Below are 19872 nucleotides of genomic sequence, written 5' to 3'. Positions count from 1 at the left end.
TAGACAGACATAAACACACACACAACCTTGCTCTCTGCTGGTGGGCTGCCGCTGCACCGCTCAGTGTGTGGGTGGTCTGCACCAGGTGGAGGAGAGAGGGATTAACACCAGGCCTGCCTTAAGGGGGGGAAAGTACAGAGGGAGAGAATATTAGAGATGGAGGAGAGATAGACATCTGTCCACCAGATGTGCTGTGCAAACATACGGAGGTGGTTTATGAAACTGAAAAGAGAATAAAAAGGCTTTTGGTCTCGAGGCTCGGTGACAACTGGATGCATTGTGACTGAAATAAGTCAGCCTCCCTCTTCCCTAATAACTCTCTTTACTTTTTCCGTGTGTGTGTGTGTGTTTGCTCATGTTGTCTGTCATTTGGTACACAAACACACACACATATGTTCTCTTTCCGTCTCTTCTTCCGTTCCCCGGAGGAACTTCAGCAGGCTGCTATTATACAGTGCAGTGTAAACCAGTGATGACCACCTGTCAACACATGTCCATTCACTGTGTGTGTGTGTGTGTGTGTGTGTGTGTGTGTGTGTGTGTGTGTGTGTGTGTGTGTGTGTGTGTGTGTGTGTGTGTGTGTGTGTGTGTATGTTTTTGTGCGTGTCTGGAGGATGTTGGGAGGCAATGAGACATGTAAAACCTACAGCAGAACAAAATAATTATTTTTGTCAGGGTTGGGGAAAAATAGGACCCAAATGCAGAATGAGGAGGGAAGCAGGTTTCAAAATGGAACAAAAGGCGAGCTTTATTCACAAAAGCTGAAAAAACAATAATCCATGAAGACGAGGTAGCATCCAAACAAAAAGGGACTGTGACCAACATGAAGGGAGACATGAACGACAAATAATGAACCAACACTGACCACAGGAAGAGACAAGAATAAATACAGGGAGGGGTAATCACGAGACGAGAAACAGCCGGGCAGGGGAAGAGAAACACAAGGGCAACAAGTGAACACAATCAGACAATTAGACACACCAGGGAAACTAACGACAGGGAGGACAGAACAGCAAAATAACCCCAAAACGAGACACACAAAAACCCTGACAATTTTGATTCTAATCCCTCACTGATTTGCTTTTATTTGAATAAATATGTAATTGCACATCCTCAAAAGTACACCACCCTTCATTTCACTGAAGATATGAGCGATCAATAATGTGTCGTGAGTATGTGACAAATAGACATTTCTGCTGAGTAATGGAAACAAACATTTGTAGCCTAAATACAATTTAGAAATTGGACCTCAAGTTAACTTTTCCTTGTCAAAAATACTCACCAATGAACTGTCAAATAAACAATACCTAATAAAACAAGTTCAAAGTTGTACTTAATGCAAAAATACTTATTACGATAAAATATCGAAAAATATATATACAGGCATCTATACCAAAGAACAACGTTTTTTTTATCAAGGAAAGGCATGATTCATTTGATTGAAAGCAGAAGAAAAGCTGACCTTTTTTATATTTTTAAATATCATTTTTATTTTTCCAGCTAAACCACATTTGCCATTGTGAACAAAAAAGGGTACGATTTGGCTTAAATTACACATTTGACTACAACTAACACTCTTCCTTTTATAACATACTGTATAAATATGTCAAACTTAATATTTATTTTCCTCTGAGTGTGTATGGATTGACTGTTTCTTTTCTCTGCAGCATGTATGTGTATGTGTGTGTGCCTCCAGGAAATGCATGTAAGTCAATGTAATGTCCCCTGAAGTGATGTACACATTGTGTGTGTGTGTGTGTGTGTGTGTGTGTGTGTGTGTGTGTGTGTGTGTGTGTGTGTGTGTGTGTGTGTGTGTGTGTGTGTGTGTGTGTGTGTGTGTGTGTGTGTGTGTGTGTGTGTGTGTTTTACAGCTGTTTACATAGCTAACAGTGGGTGTGTCCTGTACAACAAGCCCTACCTCTGGGTAGCCATGTTGAAGGCCTATAAACTCTGGATGAAAGCTGGGGCCAAATTAATAAACTTTAACAGGATAAAGATGTGGCTTATTACACAGCATGACATTGCCCTCCCTTAAATTACAAAAAAACAATCTTAATTTACAAGTTCCTGTCCATAGAACATTATACAGTAGAAAAACACACTTGATTTGGTTCGTGTATATCATGTTTACATTAAAATAAATATCCCTTTCATACAGTGCCTTTCCCTGATCCTTCATATTTCTACCCACTGGCTCACTTTGCCCCAGAGCTCCCCCTCTGAAGAGATATAAAGTTAAACCAGCGAACCCCAAAGGCAAACACACTTGGATAGCTGAGGCTTTTTTCTATCATGTTCTGGTTATTGGGTGCTATTAGATTTCTATCCCGCCTCACTCTGTTAAAGTTGTTTTTCTTTCGAAGCCTAGCTGTGAAACGTACTTTAGCACAAAAGTTATAGAGCAATACATTCTGGAAGTTAAAGTGGCTGAATTTCTTTAAAAGCTCAATGTTGTGTAATTACTTGGACAGCGAATAGAGAAGAACTTACCGATATGAGAAGCCTTTGTGTATGTGTGTGGCCTTTACATAATATAGTGCACAATGTGGTGGAAGGTTTAAACCTGCAGGATGTCTCAAAGCATCAACTCTTACAGTAAATCAGTACATTTGTGATCCACAGGGTAAATGGTAAAGCTCCGATCAGTTTTTTTGTTTTTTTGTTGGCCAGTATATATTTTCATGAGTTAATAGGAGAACTTGCGAAGGGTCACTTATTTTACACATACAGGAACATTATCATTCATTTGAGTCATGTTTAATGTAATATTCATTTGTTTTGTTGCATTGTTTAAGCTGAATGTAATAGTTCAAGCGTTAGATGCCTACTGTACATAATATACACTATGAATGAGATGAACTCTTAATTGCTGCTGGTCACTTAAATCACTAAAAGCTTTTGTTGAAGGCCTACAATGACATAACTTTTTATTTTAGCGCTTTTTTATTGTCTTTAAAACTCCTGAGGAAAATATCTGTCTCTTTAGCTGCTTAATGCTCCACTTTGTCCAACAGCAAGTCTGCATCTGTGTCTGTGTGCTGCTTGGTGCTGAGCGTGTGGTGCACAGTGGGTTTTCAGAGCTCAATCACAACAGCAGAGTGGAGCTGCAGATTCAGGTGATAATTCTCTAAAATATCATCACTATCTATTTCACATTGTTCACATTTTGAATATAAAAAGCAATCACCAGCTACATAGCGTACATCTTGGTTATGGAAGAACAATACGTTCCTAATAATGGAATTAAAGTGAACAACATCATTATTACATATTTGACCTATTTGCAGCACGAGATTTTCTACATGTTTCTCTACTCAAAACAAAAAACCACAGTTAAGACCGAGACAGTAGAATGCTATGATTCCTGCAGGACACATTTGAAACATGACACTGCCACCATTCATGACTATAAACGTTGCAAGAAAATTACTTTTGTAAAACAGGACTCTAACGCAAGTCTGCAATTTCCACTGCTTTCCACTCAAGAACAAATATTACATGCTTTCTCCCTGTCTGGTCTACAATTAACTTTCCCTCAAAAGTGGGATATTTAATTTGTATGCTAATGCATTTTGAGAACAGTGTTAGTGTAGTTTTATTACGCGTTTGCTTTGGCAGAAAATCTGAATGAAAAAACATTTGTTAAGCATTTAGTGTGTGTTCCACCTGCCTGTCACCAGCAGTTCCTCACATTGTTATTCCCCTCCCATTCCTCCTTCCTTTCTAAAGAACAGGACGTGTTATCTGTATTATTTGGAAATCTGCTACAAATCTGGCATCCATATGTCGGGACATAATTGTTTCATGTCTTTCAATTTGGTTTTATGAAAGAGTATTCTTCTCCACACATGTGCATATTCTTTCTTTCGTGTCTTTGTTGTTTTTGAAGTGAATCCTGGCATTGTGTGTGGTTGTGATACTGCCCACTGAGGCCTTGTGCTGTGTGAGAGTGTTTTGGGGGATTATGGTTCAAAGGGGGCTGCGCTGAGCTTGCACAGACGACTCGGGCCTGAATGTTCACTTATGTCTGTAACAGGTTGTCAATACGTTTGGAATTTATTGAAGATTGGTTCCACACATTTGTTCCTGTGTTCTGATGTCAACGTTATGTTGACCTTTAGCTGGATCAACAATTTACTATGGTACAGAAAGCAATTACAGTCGGTTTACGAGACGTGCAGTTAAGGGGAGTACACTGAAAAAACTGAAACTTTGGCTTTAGTTAAATGTATTATGTAAACAAATGTAACATAACTGTTCTTGGTCCCCTCCTCTTCTCCTTGTACACAAACTCGCTCTGATCAGTCATTAGCCCGCGTGGTTTTTCATACCACTGCTACGCTGACGACACCCAATTAATCCTGTCCTTTCCCCGCTCAGAGACCCAGGTCGTCGCACGCATCTCTGCTCGTCTAGCTGACATCTCTCAGTGGATGTCTGATCATCACCTCAAGCTCAACCTTGACAAGACTGAACTGCTTTTCCTTCCGGGAAAAGATTGTCCCTCTCTTGACCTAACAATCAACATCGGCACCTCTCTTGTTATCCCGACTCAGACTGCAAGGAATCTGGGAGTGATCCTAGATAACAGCCTGTCCTTCACTGCAAACATAACAACCCGTTGCTGCAGATACACGCTTTACAACATCAGGAGGATACGTCCCCAGCTGACCCAGAAAGCGACGCAGGTTCTGGTCCAGGCTCTCATCATCTCACGCCTAGACTACTGCAACTCCCTCCTGGCTGGTCTACCTGCATGTGCCATCCAACCTCTGCAGCTCATCCAGAATGCAGCGGCTCGCCTGGTCTTCAACCTTCCTAAATTCTCCCACACCACGCCGCTCCTCCGCTCCCTTCACTGGCTTCCGGTAACTGCTTGAATCCACTTCAAGACACTGGTACTTGCGTACCATGCTGCGAATGGATCTGGCCCTTCCTACATCCAGGACATGGTTAAACCGTACACCCCAGCACGTGTGCTCCGCTCTGCATCAACCAAACAGCTCGCTGCACCCTCGCTGCGAAGGGGACCCAAATTCCCATCAGCAAAAACACGTGGGTTTGCTATCCTGGCTCCAAATGGTGGAATGAGCTCCCCATTGACATCAGGACAGCAGATAGCAGCTTACACACCTTCCGGCGCAGACTGAAAACTCATCTCTTTCGACTCCACTTCGAGCGATAGAATTACTAACAAAGCACTTATATACTAATAAAGGACTGGCTTATCTATAGCCAGTTGAGTAGCACTTGAAATGTTTTTGCTCTATGAAGCCTGATGTACTTATATGATTCTGTTTTCTTCAAGTTTGTATTTTGTTGGTCGAACGCACTTATTGTAAGTCGCTTTGGATAAAAGCGTCAGCTAAATGCTATGTAATGTAATGTAATGTAACTGTATTAGGTAAGTTAAAAGCAATAATATTAAGTTGAACCTAATCTTTTTTTATTAAAACGTAATATTGTTGCTTTCAACTAACCTACACTTATGTGCAATCTGTTGACATACATTTGATTAAAGTCAACGTTTTAGTTTTTGTAGTATAAAAGTCTAAATATGAGCCCAGACCCATATTAGCACTCAAAGATGGTTGGAATGTTTGGTTTTACGATACTGCTTTATAAACCTTGAGAATGTTTAATAAATATCCTGATAACCAATGCTGGATTAGCAGTGGGCAACTGCAGGTTCACCTTGTGCTACCCATCTCCTAAAATGATGCCCCTATACAACTAAACCAATTGAAACAGTCAAAAAGGTGCCTCCTATTTATGTTAATTATCCCTCTTCACCTTGATTTGTGTCTGCCTGTTACACTCTTTCATTGGGCATGAATTGGAAAGCCGCACACCTGCCTTTACAAGGTCTTACTGCGGACAATGCCTGTAAGAGCAAAAATCAAGGGATCATGAAAAGCTACAAATCTAGAGAAGACTCCAAAAAAAATCTTGAGGAAAGAAAATGATTCCTTTGGAATTAACTGATGAGACTTTATGTGAAAGAAGATGTCCCAACTGATGTAACACAACTACACTGAACAAAAATATAAATGCAACACTTTTGTTTTTGCTCCCATTTTTCATGAGATGAACTCAAAGATCTAAAACATTTTCTATATACACAAAATAACCATTTCTCTCAAATATTGTTCACAAATCTGAAAAAATCTGTGATAGTGAGCACTTCTCCTTTGCCGAGATAATCCATCCCACCTCACAGGTGTGGCATATCAAGATGCTGATTAGACGGCATGATTATTGCACAGGTGTGCCTTAGGCTGGCCACAATAAAAGGCCACTCTGAAACGTGCAGTTTTGCTTTATTGGGGGGGTCTGGGGGGGTCCGAAATCAGTCAGTATCTGGTGTGACCACCATTTGCCTCACGCAGTGCAACACATCTCCTTCGCATAGAGTTGATCAGGTTGTTGATTGTGGCCTGTGGAATGTTGGTCCACTCCTCTTCAATGGCTGTGCCAAGTTGCTGGAATGCTGGAATGTGAGCATTTGCCCACTCAAGTCGGTTACGACGACGAACCGGAGTCAGGTCGAGACCCCGATGAGGACAACGAGCATGCAGATGAGCTTCCCTGAGACGGTTTCTGACAGTTTGTGCAGAAATTCTTTTTTTTGCAAAACGATTGTTGCAGCAGCTGTCCGAGTGGCTGGTCTCAGACGATCTTGGAGGTGAACATGCTGGATGTGGAGGTCCTGGGCTGGTGTGGTTACACGTGGTCTGCGGTTGTGAGGCCGGTTGGATGTCCTGCCAAACTCTCTGAAACGCCTTTGGAGACGGCTAATGGTAGAGAAATGAACATTCAATTCACGGGCAACAGCTCTGGTGGACATTCCTGCTGTCAGCATACCAATTGCACGCTCCCTCAAAACTTGCGACATCTGTGGCATTGTGCTGTGTGATAAAACTGAACATTTTAGAGTGGCCTTTTATTGTGGCCAGCCTAAGGCACACCTGTGCAATAATCATGCTGTCTAATCAGCATCTTGATATGCCACACCTGTGAGGTAGGATGGATTATCTCGGCAAAGGAGAAGTGCTCACTATCACAGATTTTTTCAGATTTGTGAACAATATTTGAGAGAAATGGTTATTTTGTGTATATAGAAAATGTTTTAGATCTTTGAGTTCATCTCATGAAAAATGGGAGCAAAAACAAAAGTGTTGCATTTATATTTGTGTTCAGTGTAAATATAGAGTGACATGATTGAGACATGAGGAAATGAATCAAAGCCTGCCAGCTTGCCCAGGCAAGACAAGGCAAGTTTATTTATACAGAACCTTTCAACACCAGGCAATTCAAAGTGCTTAACAAAAATGAAAGACATTAAGAACATTAAGAAATGATGCAGCTGAAACACATTATGAAATGGCTTTTAAGAACAGTCATTATAAAGCAAAGATAATAAAATAAACATAAAATAAGCTAATATAGAATAGCACGGGTATAAAATACATGAATAAAAGTTACAGTGCAGTGTAAGATATGAATAGTTCAATTAAAAGCAGCGGCAAAAAGAAAAGTTTTCAGCCTGGATCTAAGAGTACGAGTTGCAGGACCTGCAGGTTTCTGGTAGTTTGTTCCAGATGTTTGGAGCATAATAACTAAACGCTGCTTCTCCATGTTTAGTTCTGACTCTGGGGACAGAAAGCTGACCAGTCCCTGAAGACCTGAGAGATCTGGATGGTCCATAATTCAGCAGGAGATCAGAAATGTAATTTGGCCCTAAACCATTCAATGCTTTATAAACCAGCAGCAGTATTTCGAAATCAATTATTTGACAGACAGGAAGCCAGTGTAAAGACCTCAGCTACACTCAGATGTCCTCCTCTTCCCACTTAAAGATGTTTGCCCCTTGCACCCTTTTGATATTGGTGATATAAATTGATTGTTAGTGCCCTGGTCCCTCTTCTTTTGCATGACCCAAGAGAACTGCTTTTCAAATGGGATCTTATAAACCCATCCTATACCCCACCCCTCTGAGTTAATATTGTAACTCCCAACTGCTGAGCTGTGCTTGGTGCCAAGATGCTAAAGCCTTTAATTTTCTACAATCACCAACAAATCCATTACATGTAATATCTATTAAACAGATTTTTTTTTTCATGGAGCACAACATTCATGAACACCAGCATGATGAACACAGAAGAACTGAAAAAAGAGAACAAGGCAGCCAAAGAAGAAAACAGAAGTTCATGACGACCGAGTGTGGGTGAGGGTATAGTGAGCTTTTATGAGAGTTGAATCAACTAGGGTGGTCCTTAGCTGCATGCTCAGATGGGAGGCTTATCAACACAACACCCAACATAAAAAAAACCTCCAAGTCATCCCAATAATTCTAACTCTTCCCAAATGCAGCGGACACAGAACCGTCCAACTCTGTCCCGCTACCCATAATGTGAGGTCTGAAAAATGCATTTGTTGCAAACACATTCAAAACACTTCACAGCTGTTGGTTTTTCGCTGATTCAGGTCTCCCCCTTTTGTCTGCCAAAGCATAAAACTGTTTAAACAGTCAGTTTGAATGTAATGGCAGTTTTTTTATGTGTTTGTACTTGGAAAGATTAGCTTGGTTTGATCCAGAAATATTCAAGAGTTATCAAGTCAGAGCTCATTAATGATCCCTCCAACTCTTGTTTCCCTGGCTTGGGTCTCCAGCACCTGTCAGCTTTTTTATTAGCACTGAAGGCAGCACTGGATACTGAGCAGCAGGGTGGAGCGGTTATAAGGGGAGGAGAAGCAGGGAAGTGGGAGGAGAAGAGGAAAGGGGGATATTTGTGATATTTATGGACTGAAGGGTGGGACATGGTGCAGCACACCGTTTGTATGGCACTCCAGAAGCTACACATTTCCATTTTTCTTTCATCCAGTGCAGGGCAACTGCCTTCAATGTTGTTGTTTTTAAGTTGTCCATCTAAGATATATACATGTATTATTCATAAAGGCAAAAGCAAAGCTTAAACTATGACTCCAATTATCAATTTGCAAATCAGCATGTGTGAATAGGCAAAACATTTGGACCAGATATAATGCCTTTTTTGAACAACATGTACATGTTTACTCCTCTTCAAATTCATAGTATACAACATTCATGTTTATGAAGAGAAAAAAAGATTCTGGCTAAAACTGAGAAATCTGTTCCTCATTATTTCCTGTTATATGCATAAGTAGATGTTTCACCCTATTGGTTTATCCCATTCTCTGTTCTTTTCTGGACTGTCTTCTGCTTTCTCAGAGAACCAATACAAAAATATCAACCCCCACTTATCACTCAACAGACCTGTGTTTAAAAGCTCCTCCCTTATTTGAAAACGTGCACAGCAAAGGTGAAGAATGATGAAAACCATGAAGTGACAATCGAGGTAATTATGCCAAGTAACTGTTTTCCTGGTATATCCATTGTGACGGTTATTTTTTTTAACTCATCCATGCTATGTTCATTATTTGTAACCTTTGGGTAATATCTCTTTCAGTGGTCAGAGCAGAAAACATTGATCGAGAAATGTCCTGTTGGATACCGTCGTATGAACCCGTGCCCTCTTTATGAGAAGACCAACAAAACACTCTTCCTGTTTTTCATCCGTGTGAAACACACATGCACAGAGCAGTGGCAGATAGATAATGCCACCAACAAAGCTCGTCTCTGCTATGTTAAGACTACAGATAATGGTCAAAGTTGGAGCGACGTGACGGATTTGACTGACTCGCTGGATGAAGTCCAACAGTTATGCTTATGTTTCTATATCTGGCAAAAGCCCTGCCCCGCATGCAGTCTCCCTGTATAGTGACGACGAGGGTGAAACATGGCACTTTGGCTTGAAAATGAGTCACTTGAATGTCAAATGGCAGAGTTTGCTGATGATAGGGGGGAAAGCGTTATCTACTGCAATGCACGCACTAAGGGAAGTTATCGTGAAGAAGACATCAGTCATAACTAGGGTTGGGTATCGTTTGAATTTCCACGATTCCGATTCCGATTCCGATTCTACTTTTCGATTCCGGTTCTTAACGGTTCTCGATTCCGATTCTTAGAGGGGCAGGGTAAAAAAATTATACATGCTTCTTCCACCAAAAAAATTACATTTATTCGAGAAACTTTTACACAGGTTAGTTTAAAGTAATATTCACATTAATCAGTCTGTTTATATTCACTGCTATGTAACTTTAACCTGAGAACCACTGAAGCTACAACAGTGCAACAGTCCAACTTTTAAAAACAGTTCTTGTTGAGAAAAACAAGCATATCTGCCTCTCAGGCATACCGGGAAGAAATGTTTGAACATTTTGAAGTAAAATGCTTCAATCTGGTGCACTTTAAGCAGAATTACTAGAGACTAGATCTAGGGGGTACAACTCTAAACACCCATATGAAAAAGATCGGTTTACATTTTAATAATTAAATAACAAATAGCCTACATGTAATGCATTTTATTTTTGTTGTTCATTCATATCTTATTTTACTATTTTATTTATGCATATTTTTTTATCTCTCCAGTTTAAAACGATATGTCTGGTTTACTGTCCTATAGTATACATTGGAATGATTTCAAACCTGTTTTATCCCAATTATAAAAGAGTGCCTTGGAAATATGTGTTTACATAAATTGTGACCAAACCGTTTGAGACCCACTGAGATAACTTAGACTAAAGTGAACTATCTAAACACTCAGAGTCCTTTACCTCACTGAGCTGAAGTTATCAGCCTCTCAGTCTGACTGGAGAGGACTCTCCCTCCACATCATTGTAGAAACATCTTCTTCTTTCTAGAGCAGCTAGCACCAGATGCTAATAACAACAGCGCCGGTTCCAGTGCACCCTCCCTTTCTCCCTCGCTCACGCGCACTTTGGCTGTGAGCTGCGGTTGCCAGATAAGCCAACATCCCCCATTTTCATCACTTGCAGCGCCCATCGTACAGGGCAAATGAAAAGTGTAACCGGGGTGAAAAGGGTGTTACATTTACTTAATTATGAATGTTGTTACATCAAGGCCGAAAATTAGGATGAGCACCAACAGTCAAAACATTTATTTTTTTCTCCCAGAGCTGTCAGCGCAGCGCCTCCACAGATCTGGCGCCCGAGGCGAACATTTATAATGCCAGTGCGACGGGCCGGCCCTGGTTTCAGGTTACACTGTAGGAAATGTAGATACAACGCTACATTTCCCGCCCCGCTGCAGTCATGCAGTAGGCTACGGAGAGCGGCGAGAAACATTTCCTCAGGAATCGAAAAGCGGAACCGAAATTCACATTTCTAAATGATACCGTTGGAATCGAAATGTTGGAACCGGTTCCGAACCGGAACCGGTTCTCGGTACCCAACCCTAGTCATAACAAAGGAGAGGTTTTTTCCAAGCTGAGCGGTAGTAGAAATATTGTAGAAACAAAAGATGGCTGTCAAGGAAATGTTGTCTCATTTCCAGATCAAGATGGGGGAGCCCTGCAATGCCCTCTTGATCTGGAAATGAGCCAGAACAAAAACAAGTGGCTGCTCTTCACCCACCCGAGTGATAAATCCGAAAGATTGGATTTAGGAGTGTATGTGAATAAATCTCCACAAGACCCAAGTGCATGGAGTGCTCCCTGGTCCATTAACTGTGGACCCAGTGGTTACTCAGACCTGGCTTACATTGATGAGGGTTGGTTTGCATGTCTTATGGAGTGTGGAGAGGAGAACTACACTGAACAGATTGCCATTGAGATCTTTAGCTACAAGGAGGTCAATCAGGCCATTGAAGGGTACAACAAACTGGCTGTTGTGTAATACTATTGCACTGAAATCCCATTTCAGTCAGACAACTCACGTGTTTCTTTAACATGTTTATTAGAAGCAGCATATAGTTGAGTTTGGCGACTAGGCTCGGGCATCATCACTCCATAGATATACATAGCACGATGAGTGATGATCAAATTAAAGGGTAAAACAAACTGCCTGTTGTGTAATTATATTGCACTGAAATCCCATTCATAACTTCTGAATATAAAATGTGTTGTATCAGGATAGCAGAAAGTTAACATGCCTAATAACCTCTAAAAAGTATTAGCACTTAAAGGGTTTAGCCCATTACAAACTAATCCACCAGCACTCACAATAGTTTGGCTTATTTGAAGCGAATATACCCGCTGTCTCGTTGTTTTGTTTGTATCTTCATGCTTTATTGCACTTATTGTAAGTCGCTTTGGATAAAAGCGTCAGTTAAATGAAATGTAATGTATTAATGATTCACATCAATCATGTATGACCTTTATTTACATTTACCACTTTGTGTCAATTATTAAACTAATAAAACATACATTTTGACAAGGAAATATCCTTATAAGTGTTTTATTTTTTATTTTTCTGAAATAACGTTATCCATTTTATGCAGATAATGCCATCATGTATTTTTCTGCCTCTGATAAGGCACATACTCAGCTAAAGGAAGCAGTTGAAAAGCTTAGCGTCAATACACTGAGTAGTACTGACAAAACAAAGTTGAATCTGTTCAAATAAATGGGAACAAGTTTTTCAGAACAGGCAAACATTTAAAAGAAAATTGGTTCCTATACTGCTTTTTCTATATGGGCATTTCCACTTAAGTTGTCTTCTTTAGAAATACATTTTGAAAGTCTGGGATTTGTAACCTCTGGTTTGATTCCTAATTGATTTGGTGAGTTTAACTTAGATTAGACCATATTTACTTTTAGGCCAAGAAAAATGTCAGGAAATATACGCATTGGTTTTTCTAACTTTTGCTTATTGACATATGTTGCTGCTCTTAAATCCTCTTTTAATTTATTCTCTATTTGACATGTTTTGCCTGTTATAGGTTGTTGACATTCATCCAGCCTGATGTTCCATTTTTTAATTGTAGTAAATGGTTGTAATGACCTATGACAACGATATATGTATTCAATGGGATGATCAATGTCTAAAGTAAACATGCTTTCCTGGCATTTCTCCAAGTAAAAAAGAAAAATCCTGTAATAACTTTCCTTAAAACTGACTTGGGAATAACGTATTAATCTGAGCTATTTGGAAAACTAAAGTTGTTGTGGTATTGAGCTTGAGTGATGTTGAGCTTGATGCATAACTCCTGGCATAATGAATGAATAAATATGCTAACCTCCCAGAACATCTATGAATGATAAATGAATCAAATGTCAAGGTATTCCTGATGAGAAAAAAACCCCTTTACAGTTGGTTTACTTATCAGACAAGGGAAATTCCTGAATCAAAGAAAGTGGGAAACTTCTGTTTCCTATTTTCAATTGATAAAGAGTAACATAGGAAAGCAACTATGCTTTACTGCATGTGGCAGTTGGTTTGTGGTCATTTAAACATCTGTGACTCTGTTCTTTTCTGGACTGTCTTCTGCTTTCTTAGAGAATCAATACAAAAATATCAACCCCCTCTTATCACTCAACAGACCTGTGTTTAAAAGCGCCTCCCTTATTTGAAAATGTGCACCACCCAACCTGAAATAAAAGCAGCAGGCCAACTTTGATAACCCTGGCCCGAAAAAGCTGCATGTTTTCCTTTTGATTGTATTATCTTACGCAACCATGGGCAACAAATTCTCCCTTCAAAATGAAGAAAGAAAGGAAAACCATCTTTCTTTCCCTGGAGAACAAAGTTTACAGGATTCTTGCTCTCTTCTACAATAGAGATGAAAAAACATTAATAGCCTTTGCAGAAAAGAGGAAGACTGAAGATGATTCCAGCACAGAGGCATTGGTAATGAAGACGGCAAAGATGAAGAATGATGAAAACCATGAAGTGACAATCGAGGTAATTATGCCAAGCAACTGTTTTCCTGGTATATCCTTTGTGACGGTTATTTTTTGAACTCATCCATGCTATGTTCATTATTTGTAACCTTTGGGTAATATCTCTTTCAGTGGTCAGAGCAGAAAACATTGATCGAGAAATGTCCTGTTGGATACCGTCCTATGAACCCGTGCCCTCTTTATGAGAAGACCAACAAAACACTCTTCCTGTTTTTCATCCGTGTGAAACACACAGCAGTGGCAGATAGATAATGCCACCAACAAAGCTCGTCTCTGCTATGTTAAGACTACAGATAATGGTCAAAGTTGGAGCGACGTGACGGATTTGACTGACTCGCTGGATGAAGTCCAACAGTTGTCCACATTTGCTATCGGGCCAGGCCATGGTCTTCAAACAGAGAGTGGAAGATTGATCGTCCCAGTTCATGCTTATGTTGAACCTGTCTCTGCGGTCCTGCCTTGGGTCTCGTCATGCTGCTTCCCAGATGGCTTCCACAGGATTGTAGCTGACATCCTCGTGGATTCATCTTCTTATTACAGACACATGCATTTCCTAACATTCGGTCTATATGCTGTAAAATGTATTATCTCTTCGATTTACACACGGCATCTATTGCGCGTCTGTCCGTCCTGGGAGAGGGATCCCTCCTCTGTTGCTCTCCCTGAGGTTTCTCCCATTTTTCCCCTTAAACTTTGGGTTTTCTCTGGAAGTTTTTCCTTGTACGATGTGAGGGTCTAAGGATAGAGGGTGTCGTTTTTGTGCTATATAAATAAAACTTGATTTGATGTTTCTAGCTCTGGCTCACTCCCTGCCCTACATGCAGTCTCCCTGTATAGTGACGACGAGGGTGAAACATGGACATTTGGCACAATGCTTGAAAATGAGTCACTTGAATGTCAAATGGCAGAGTTTGCTGATGATAGGGGGGAAAGAGTTATCTATGCAATGCACGCACTAAGGGGAGTTATCGTGAAGAACAGAGCTGTCATAACAAAGGAGAAGTTTTTTCCAAGCTGAGTGGTGGTGAAAATCTTGTAGAAACAGGTGTTGTCTCATTTCCAGATCAAGATGACATTGCAGGGGGGGGGAATCGAGGCAGAACCAAAACAAGTGACTGCACTTCACCCACCCGAGTCATAAATCCGAAAGATTGAATTTAGGAGTGTATGTGAATACATCTCCACAAGATATAATAATGCAATACTATGCAATAATGCAATACTATTGCACTGAAATCCCATTTCAATCAGACAACTCACGTGTTTCTTTAACATGTTTATTAGAAGCAGCATATAGTTGAGTTTGGCGACTAGGCTCGGGCATCATCATTCCATAGATATACATAGCACGATGAGTGATGATCAAATAACTAACCCCCAAAACTGCGTGGAGATTAGATACTATCCCCCAAAACTGCGTAGCCCGAGCCTGACGCTGGTGATGTAAATCTGATAAGTAGAGGGCCTGGCGAGCTGCCATGTGGCCATTCCCCCTAAGCACAGCGGCTTTAAGGGGAATATACTACTTAGTGAGACTGCTATGTGTAGGCCTGAGGAATAGCCCAGAGCTGATTCTTCCCCGAGCACAGCGGCTTTGAGAGGAATATACCTATATACACTACCTAGTGAAACTGCTATGTGAAGGCCCGGGAACACCACGAAAGCCATCCCCCCCCCCAGCACCACGGCTTTGAGGGGACTATACTACCTAGAGAGACTTCTATGTGTAGGCCTGGAAGTGACCAGTGCCGACCCCCCCCCAGCACCGCGGCTTTGAGGGGAATATACTACCTATCAAGACTGCTGTGTCTAGGTCTTTGAGGCAGCGACAATGAGCTTTCCCCCCCCCCCCCCCCCAAGCATGCAGCTATGAGGGGAATATACTATAATGAAATAAATATAATCTAACCCAGCAACCACCTGGTATGCAATAACATAATTCTACAGATATACATCTTTGAACGTTACTCATCATCGAGTAGTGCAAGAGTTCATGGTTGTTTGTGCTGAAAGGATCTCATTCATGTGAGGCATGATATAGCGCTGGTGGGCAGAAGACAGTGTTGTAGTCAAGTCACCAATTCACGAGTCCAAGTCACCCTCGAGTCACCACTCTTCGAGTCCGAGTCCGAGTCACCAAGGGAGAGTCGTAGTCGAGTCCAAGTCCGAGTCACCCAAGGAGTGTCCAAGTCGAGTCCGAGTCATCATTACCTGTGTTCGAGTCCAAGTCAAGTCCGAGTCACAAGTCTTCATGTATTAATCTTCGTGGATATATGTTTTGAAATGTAGCTGCTCCTTTACATTGCTGTTATCCTGTCTATTGAACTGCTGTGAAGCGAGTTTGGCTACAATTCTTGTAATAGGTGCTATACAAATATAAAGCTTATTTCTAATATTAATATTATTATATATAAATAAACTATATTTAAAATGAGTTACCTTTTAGAGAAGTGATTATATTTGTATGCCAATATTTTCCTATGGTAAAGTTTTTTCGTTTTGCACTTTTATTTTGATAGTAATAAGATCGGGACTCTTATGTTGAAGGAACTTTTACGGGTTAAATCAGTTTACTGATAAAGATTTAGCTCCAGAAAGCACATGGCTACTTAGCATGCAAAATGATGTCATTATGCATGTTAAGTAGCCATGTGCTTTCGTGTTATCCGCTGAATCTTTATTTATTGATTAGATCACGTTACTCTGATGATAGTGTTCAAGACAGCCTATATGTCTGAACTCAATCCTTAGAGTAATGTGTTACGGAGCCTGCTCTTCTATATTGTTTCCACATAACGAGCATTTTGCTCTTTTCCAATGTGGAAGCAGAATGTGTGAAAGCCTACAGCACGATGCGGGGTGTGTCTGTAGACATCTCTAGACTGGAACAGCGGGGCCCAGTACGTGAACTCGCCATACAGGATAGAGGACATCAGACTCCAGAGAAAATGTGCTCGAGTCCGAGTCCAAGTCGGAGCGTCAATGTACGAGTCGAGTCCGAGTCATCGTGGGGGGGGGGAATTCACGAGTCCGAGTCCGAGTCCAAGTTATCCTGTGCGAGAATTCACGAGTCCAAGTCCGAGTCGCGTCAATCAGTGCGCGAGTCCGAGTCAAGTCACGAGTCCCGAAAATCGGCACTCAAGTCCGAGTCCAGGACTCGAGTACTCCATCTCTGGCAGAAGATGACCAACGGCCCAGGATACTCAGGGTTGAGGTAGGCGGATATAGAGCTGCGGTTGTGGCTGTGCAGATTCTTAAACAGTGGGAATAGCGATCTGGGGGCAGGTCGCAGCTTAGGCAGAGATCACGCAACTTTGAGGAGAACCCTCGTCGTTGGGTTTGCAGTCATCGAATAAACATGGGTGCCGACCCATGTGTCAGAGGGCAATGATGCGAGAAGTTCAGCATGGAAGATAAAGGACAAAGAAAACAGTGTTAGTTTTAGCAAAGATTATTCGGGGTTCCTTGACTCCCCAGACAGAACTGTCAGACATTGAATGTTTCAAAACAGTGTGTATATTTGATCTCCAAAGTTAATTCAGTAAGGGGGAGATTATGCTGAGGATTAAAAGGTGAGATGTCTGTGTATATTTGCCACCTGAGAAACCAAAGAAAGCTGTAACAACTGCATCTGCATCAATGTATAGTGAAACCCCTTTGCCTGAACTTATACATTAACCTTTGCCCGGGTGCAAAGTTAAGAGGCAGTCTTTATCATTGCGTGGAGGACGTGCCTTCTTAAGGCCCTTGAGGAGCAAATTAATGAACTCTAGCGTGGCTTAATAGCACTTGAAGATTGCAGGATTCGAATGAAAATACAATTATATATAATGCATGAACGACTATTATATCTATTGCATAAGTACACAGAGGAGGGATAGAAGAAGATAAAGTACCAAGCTGAATTGTATGCTTTGAATCAAATTCTTGAGGGGCTTGACGTGTAGATCCAGAGTCATTTGGTTGAACGAAGGGCATGGCAAGCTGGTGGGGCAACCACTCATTGTGAAATCCCCCGAACCAGCAGAAGGCGCAGCATCTGTAAGTAACTAGAGAGGATCTGAAGACACCGCAAGGTCATTATAAAAGAATGAACATAACCTTCCACTCGTCGCAGAGGGGCTAAGGACCAAAGACCTGAGCAATAGCCATCTCTAAGGTTGCATTCATGCCGAATAGTCCGCTTCTTTACACCAGACGCAAGTGTATTACATTGTTTCATTTGCAGAAGGTTGGGTTTGCGTTCACCCAGGCAACCTCAAACAGACTATGAACTGTAAACTAAAGTCATTGTACGGAGATGCTTTTTCAACAATTGGCGGGACATTAAGCGGATAAAATGCAGATCCCAGCAATTCCTACAGTAGCCTGCATCATCGAGCATTGGCAGGTTATTTTCATGCTGCTGTTAATCTGGAGAGTGCATCAGCAGACTCAGCGGCCGGCGCATAGGATTATAAATCAGACAACGTGCATTAAAAACATTATAACACATAATGAGACGTTATGCAATGAGGAGGTTTCACCGATGACAGGTGGCTCTGATGAGATTGTACCACTGCCTTTTCTCTGTACACAGTGGACCAGTGAGGTAAGCAGTCACCAGAATGAATGCATGACCCTAAAGGTTACTGGATGTTGCACACAGCATAGATAGAAAAACAAGCGAAGACACGCAAATAGTTGTTTCCCCATGTTTTGATGCGGACTACATCACTCCAGCAATGACCCTCTCCAGAGTTTGCTAGCGAGCGACCCGAGACCACCTCTTTTAGGCGGAGTAGCAGAGGTATCGGACTGCTTCCACACCAATCCAACGAACCGCATCAAGGGGTTAACGCTACAGGGACCGATTCAATAGTACAGAATGCAGCTGCTGGTCTGGTCTTCAACCTTCCTAAATGTTCCCACACCACGCCGCTCCCTTCATTGGCTTCCGGTAACTGCTAGAATTCACTTCAAGACACTGGTACTTGCGTACCATGCTGCAAATGGATTCTGGCCCTTCCTACATCCAGGACATGGTTAAAACTGTACACCCCAGCGCGGTGCTCTACGCTCTGCATCAGCCAACGACTCGCTGCACCCTCGCTGCGAGGGACACCATAGTTCCCATCAGCAAAAAACACGTGGGGTTTGCTATCCTGGCTCCAAAATGGTGGAATGAGCTCCCCATTGACATCAGGACGGCAGAAAGCTTACACACCTTCAGCGCAGACTGAAAACTCATCTCTTTCGAACTCCACTTCGAGCGATATAATACTAACAAAGAACTGCTAACAGAGCACTTATATACTAATAAAGGACTGGCTTATCTATAGCCAGTTGAGTAGCACTTGAAATACTTGGCTCTATGAAACCTGATGTACTTATATGATTCTGTTTTCTTCAAGGTTGTATCTTCCTGGTCGAATGTACTTATTGTAAGTCGCTTTGGATAAAGCGTCAGCTAAATGCAATGTAATGTAATGTACTAACCAAGCCGGTGTGAACGTGAACCTACAGACTATGGTGCCTTAAGGTTTGGAACAGAAAGCTAGCGCTTGTTCCTTATAAATATAAAAGCATCTCTTTTAGAGAGACTACCAGTGGGAGAACATAATTGAAAGCAGTAACCAGTATTGAATGTATTACAAGTCTAATATGTAGTATGACGTAGAGCACTTTGAACATTTGGAAGGCGCTAAATAAAGAACATGAATTGTAATTATGGCAGTTCTGATGCGGGACAGCTTGTCTGTTGGCAGTGAAGCTTGCATCAGCACACTATCGAGAATGATACCGAGAAATTCTAGACATGTGGAGCCTAGGGCTTCCAATTCCTGTCCTGAAAGAAGGTAGGTCTAGCTGTTGAGTTTTTATCTGGGGAAAGTTAACTAGGAAATGGTTAAAAGATGGACACCGAAGGGTGTTGCAGGTGTTGCAGAGAATCCAGCATAATGCTTCTGATGAGGTGTCAAAGAATGTGGGCTACTATGGCAGCCAAATGCCACATTTGATTGTAAAACCTTAAAATATATATGCCACAGAAGGCATATGGGAGTTCTGCTTCCCCTGCCATGTCATCTACAGAGCATACGGGAAAAAATCT

The 19872-nt window shown here is 41.5% G+C and overlaps 2 pseudogenes; both read left to right on the top strand.

Moving 5' to 3' along the window:
- Positions 1-6691: 6691 nt before the first annotated feature.
- On the top strand, positions 6692-11775 carry LOC117452645 (sialidase-3-like; annotated as a pseudogene).
- A 1781-nt stretch (positions 11776-13556) lies between these two features.
- Positions 13557-18376, top strand: LOC117452639 (sialidase-2-like; annotated as a pseudogene).
- The last annotated feature ends 1496 nt before the right edge of the window (positions 18377-19872 follow it).

Source organism: Pseudochaenichthys georgianus, chromosome 1, assembly GCF_902827115.2.
Source record: "Pseudochaenichthys georgianus chromosome 1, fPseGeo1.2, whole genome shotgun sequence".
Taxonomy (NCBI): domain Eukaryota; kingdom Metazoa; phylum Chordata; class Actinopteri; order Perciformes; family Channichthyidae; genus Pseudochaenichthys; species Pseudochaenichthys georgianus.
The sequence above is the reverse complement of the archived record's forward strand: the minus strand, read 5'-3'. Positions and strand labels throughout refer to the sequence as shown.